The 4,606-nt window shown below is 60.4% G+C and overlaps 1 long non-coding RNA gene across 2 annotated transcripts; it reads right to left on the bottom strand.

The window, feature by feature from the left end:
- Nucleotides 1-983: 983 nt before the first annotated feature.
- LOC139084614 (uncharacterized) lies at nucleotides 984-4,086 on the bottom strand. 2 transcript variants are annotated; one of them, XR_011542138.1, is made up of 3 exons: nucleotides 3,804-4,086; nucleotides 3,221-3,532; nucleotides 984-2,710 (listed from the first exon to the last, which is right to left on the bottom strand). It is a non-coding gene; the product is annotated as an uncharacterized lncRNA (long non-coding RNA). The 2 variants fall into 2 exon arrangements; XR_011542137.1 differs by lacking the exon at nucleotides 3,804-4,086 and having other exon boundaries at nucleotides 3,221-3,692.
- Between the last annotated feature and the right edge of the window lie 520 nt (nucleotides 4,087-4,606).

Here is a 4,606-nt window from a genome sequence, read left to right as displayed (position 1 = left end):
AGTGTTCCTGCCCTGTGGACAGATTCAGCCTTGGCCAGACGACACGCCATGTGTGTCCTGACCATGTCTTGGACGTCGGGTCCTGGCCCTGAAGGCCAGCGCCTGTGTTCTCAGGGCCGGGCGGCGGCAGCAAGATCAGGGCCTGTCAGAGTGAGCAGGACGCTCAGACGGGGTGAGGCCTCCTCTCTGCACAGAGGGGGTGTCCCACCGCTTCACTGAGGCTCAGCACCACTTGCTCACGGTGCTTTCCAATGCAGCCTTGCTGAAGAGCTTACTGTTGACGCCGGTCACCCAGGGCTCTCGGGTCAGCTGGCCCTACAGCGCTGGGGAAGTTCAGGAGAGAACGCAAAGCCTCGGGCCGTTTTCAGGGCCCCTCGCCCTCCCCACAGTCGGCGGCCCATGGAGCAGAGGGAGCAGCTGAGAAAACCTGGTCAAGACCCACTTCAAGTCGGTGGTGGGGACTCACAACGGTGTCGACTAGCGGGAGGCGCAGCTCGGCTCTGCCCTGTGTGGGCTGCGTCCAGGCGTCGCTTCCCTTCTCAGAGGCAGATGTATTTACAGTGTAATATATGCAAACAAAATTTAAGTTCATATGTGTGTGGGTTTCATATTTATACCTTTTTCTGTTGCTGAAACAGAAAACCACTGCTAAATAGATGTATATACATATATATAAGTCATGTGCATGATTTACGTTGTCGTTGGTGTATTTTTTCTCTCTCTCTAGTCTTTTTTTTTTTTTGGAGGAAGATTAGCCGTGAGGTAACATCTGCTGCCAATCCTCCTCTTTTTGCTGGGAAGACTGGCCCTGAGCTAACATCCGTGCCCATCTTCCTCTACTTTATACGTGGGACGCCTGCCACAGCATGGCTTGCCAAGCAGTGCCATGTCCGCACCCGGGATCGGAACCAGCGAACCCTGGGCTGCCTAAGCCGAATGTGCGCACTTCACCTCTGCACCACCAGGCTGGCACCTGTGGTGTATTTTTTATGGTTTATCTCTTTAATACACTTCAAATAACACTGATTTTTTTTTTTTTTTAATGACACACTGGACAAGGACCTCTTGCTGCTGTTCTTCGAGCGGGCTCTTCTGTCCGGGGGCGTCAGACTTTCTTTCTCTCGAATGATCTGCGTGAGGAAAGATGGCCCGATCACCCAGGCCGGCCGCAGCCCCGTTTGCAGACCCCGGGCTGCCGCAGGCCGGGCGGTGCCCGCAGGGGCCTCGGGCTGCTCCTCCTCACTCCGCAGGGCACAGACTGACCCCGCGGAGAGGGCTGGGGTTAACCAAAGCCGCCGTCCCCACCAGCCTCCTAAATAGGAAAACTCAGGCTCCGCGTGGGGTGGTGGGAAGTCCCGCGGGGCCCACAGGGCGCAGCGGAAGCAGAGCAGAAACGCAGGTTCAGGGAACTCGTGAAACGGGCCTCCGGACCCCGGGCCGGCCACTGCCCCGCGGGGCTCAGACAGGCGGCAGAGGGGCTCCGCGGAGGCCAGGTGGCCCCAGGCGCAGGCTCCACGCCCCCCTGAGAAGTCGTGCGCAGCGGCCACCCGCCTCCGGGGTCCAGGCTCCGGTGTGCATCCCGCGTCCCTCTGGGACAGTCGCCTGGATGCGACGCTGGCGGGAGCTCGGTGTCCGCGCCCATCAGTCAGGGATGTTAGCGGAGGGCGCAGCAGATGGGAGACCACACGGCATCAGAGCGGAGGTGGGGGCAGGGGGTGCCCCGGCTGGAGGAGGAGCAGGATCCGGCAGGAGGGGCAGGCGGAGGAAGAGCTCCGTGAGACGTGACCTCCGCCGCGCAGGCCTCGGGGGCTTTTTCTCGTCTTAACGCTGAGGGGTTTCGCGTCCTCAGGCGGCGCGGCCCGAAGGAGCCTGACTCAGGCGGGTGCTGCGTCATCTGGCGCTCCCGACAGGGAACGGATCCCAGCCCGACGCCCACCGGCGCTCCTCTCGTCTGGAAGCTTCCGGGGCGTCCTGTATCCCCCGTGATGATCTTATTTCCTGTGCCTGCTGCGCGGGGGCCGGACTTTAAGGCTGCCGTCGCCGCCCCCGGTCGGGCCTCCACCCGCCTGCTGGTTTCAAGCCCGCGCTGCGCTGTCCTCTGGGCCGCAATATCGATCCCACCTTAATCTCGCAAACGTCTTCTGTCCAGTCCAGAGTCGCCTCGTAAGGAACGTGGGGGAAGCACAGCCGACAGCGCCTGTCCGCGGCGAGGGCGCTCTGGCTGCCTCCTCACGGAGAGCTGGGCAGCCCCTTTTCTCCGCGTTCCGAGGTGACCCTGCTCATCTCTTCTCCTCTGCGAGTTCAGAGGTGCTGACCTGGCCCTCCGACTCCGCCCACGACGCCCGCTCTCGTCATCACACCGCACGGGGTCTTCTCACTGCTGATCCTTTTTGGTTTGTTAGGACGTCCTGGGATTCTCAAAAGGGCCTTTGTCAGGCCTCCGCCTTGTCTAGTGACACAGGATGTGCTTTCCGCACCCTACAGTCTGCTCTGGGGGTAGGCGGGAAAGATTCTGTGCACTGTGTGCCTTGTTTCGCCTAAGAGTGAGCCTCACAGCCATCGAGCTTGCCCTCCGCCAAGAGCAAGTGTGGGCGGCTCACAAGGCACCGGCAGCCACCGCCCAGACAGCTGGACCCGCCTTTGGTGATGGCGTCCTGGCCTGACGCTCAGGAGATCCTGCATGTAGAGAGGTATTCGTCCATGCTGCTTTCTGGTGGAGAAACGGTTAAAAAAACAAGAAAAGAATTTAAAAACTTCGTCTGTGGTGTTCATATATCAGAAGGTGTAATTCTGGTTTTCCATGTTCAAAGCAAATATTCATCCACTTGGATAATATTTCTGAGGGTCTCCTAGGTGCTGGAGACCAAAACCTGTCTTTTTCTAGCATGTGTGGTGCCATGAGGACAAGCCACTTAAGTTCCCTGCCCACAGCCTGGCTGCAGCTCTCTGAACCCACCGCCGTGAGCACAGCCAGGCCACAGGTGGACTTGGTCAGTGCCTGAGTGGCAGGGACTCAGGGACCCCATTGCCGTGAGTGGGCACCCCCGACAGGCAACTGTGGCTCAAGGACCCACCATTTGGCAAAAACGCAGTAGCAACTGTTGCCTGCAAGAGTCATCAATGGATGCTGAAATTAGTGACGGAAAGTACGACGAGAAACAAGACATTTGCAGGGCTCAACCCCCCCCCCCCCAGATACTTATGAAAAATAAATAGAAACCTAGCAGACGCTGCTCCAGCCAGGCAGTCGAGGCCTGGGTCACAGCCATGACGGTGGCGACATTCTGCCCCTCTGGAGCCGACGCCCGGGACGGGCGCAGGGTCCCTCCGGGGATTCTTGTAAAGATGCCGAGCTACGACTCTGAGCGGGAGGAACACGCGGATGTCCACACCCAGGGACGTGCTATGAAACAACTGGCCAGTCCTCTTCCAAAGGGGCCAGGTCACGACAAGAAAGACTGAGGAGCCGGCCCAGAGTTAGGAGGTGAAGGGGTCCCAAAGCCCGAATGCCACGTGAGGTCCTGGCGGGATTCTGGAACAGGAAAGGGCGTCACTGGGATGACAGGTGGGGAAGGTCTCCAGGTGCATGGCACACCTGCTGCCCTGGCTCTCCAGCCAGGCTCCCCAGGGAGGAAGCAGTGGCCCCTCCCCCAGCACAGGCTCCTCCCCTGGCAAGGCCCCTCCCCCAGCACAGGCCCCTCCCCTGGCACAGGCCCCTCCCCACACACAGGCCCCTCCTCCCACACAGGCCCCTCCGCCAGCAAGGCCCCTCCCCTGACTGCGCCCCAGACACAGACGCTCACTGGGCGGAGTGGAGCGTGGACATGTGGGCCCCACGTGGGCAGACAGCCCCGTGAGCCGGCGGTGACCATCTGGGGCAGGATGGGAGCACAGGGGCCCCGCCGCACGTTCCCCGCTGACCGGGAGACGAGGCCCTTCAGTGCGGCCCTGCGATGCTGCCCGAGCGCCGAGCCCCCCCTCCCTGGTTCAGACTCTGGAACCGCGTGGGCAGGATGGGCTCCTGCGGCCCAGGCGGGAGGCTTTGTTTCCTTGCCGAGACGCTCCTTTCAGAAGCCGCTGGAGTGTGGGCGCTGAAGGCGCCCAGGGGCTGTTTTCTTTTCGGTTCATTGAGCGCCTCTTGTGACGTCCTGAATGGACGAGTTAACTTACAACCCTGTTTACCTGGAACGCGTACCCACAAGGCCAGGCGTCTCGGCAGGACGAACACCTGCTGTGGGGAGCCCTGCGCTGCCCAACCAAATGACTTTCAGCAAAGGGAGAGAGGACCCACGCATTTTGATTTTAGTGCTGAAGTACCTGACTGGGTTCCCTAGGCCAGCGACGTTTCAGACATTACTATTACCATTATTGTCGTCATTGCTTATTTTATTTAGCAGGAAACCCTTTCTTCAGACCGGGTCCGGTATGGAGATCTGGCATGTGAATAGATGGAAGTGGAGTGGGTGCCCTCTGGGGAGGAGCAGTGGAGCTTGAGTGACCTTTGAGGCACAAAGGGGGCCACCTCAGGCCCTGACGCCTTCTCACCCGGCTGCAGCCCCGGGGCCCCTCCAGGCTCTCTAGGACCCGGGACGGCTGTTCGAATGGC

Source organism: Equus przewalskii, chromosome 7, assembly GCF_037783145.1.
Source record: "Equus przewalskii isolate Varuska chromosome 7, EquPr2, whole genome shotgun sequence".
Classification (NCBI taxonomy): domain Eukaryota; kingdom Metazoa; phylum Chordata; class Mammalia; order Perissodactyla; family Equidae; genus Equus; species Equus przewalskii.
The sequence above is the reverse complement of the archived record's forward strand: the minus strand, read 5'-3'. Positions and strand labels throughout refer to the sequence as shown.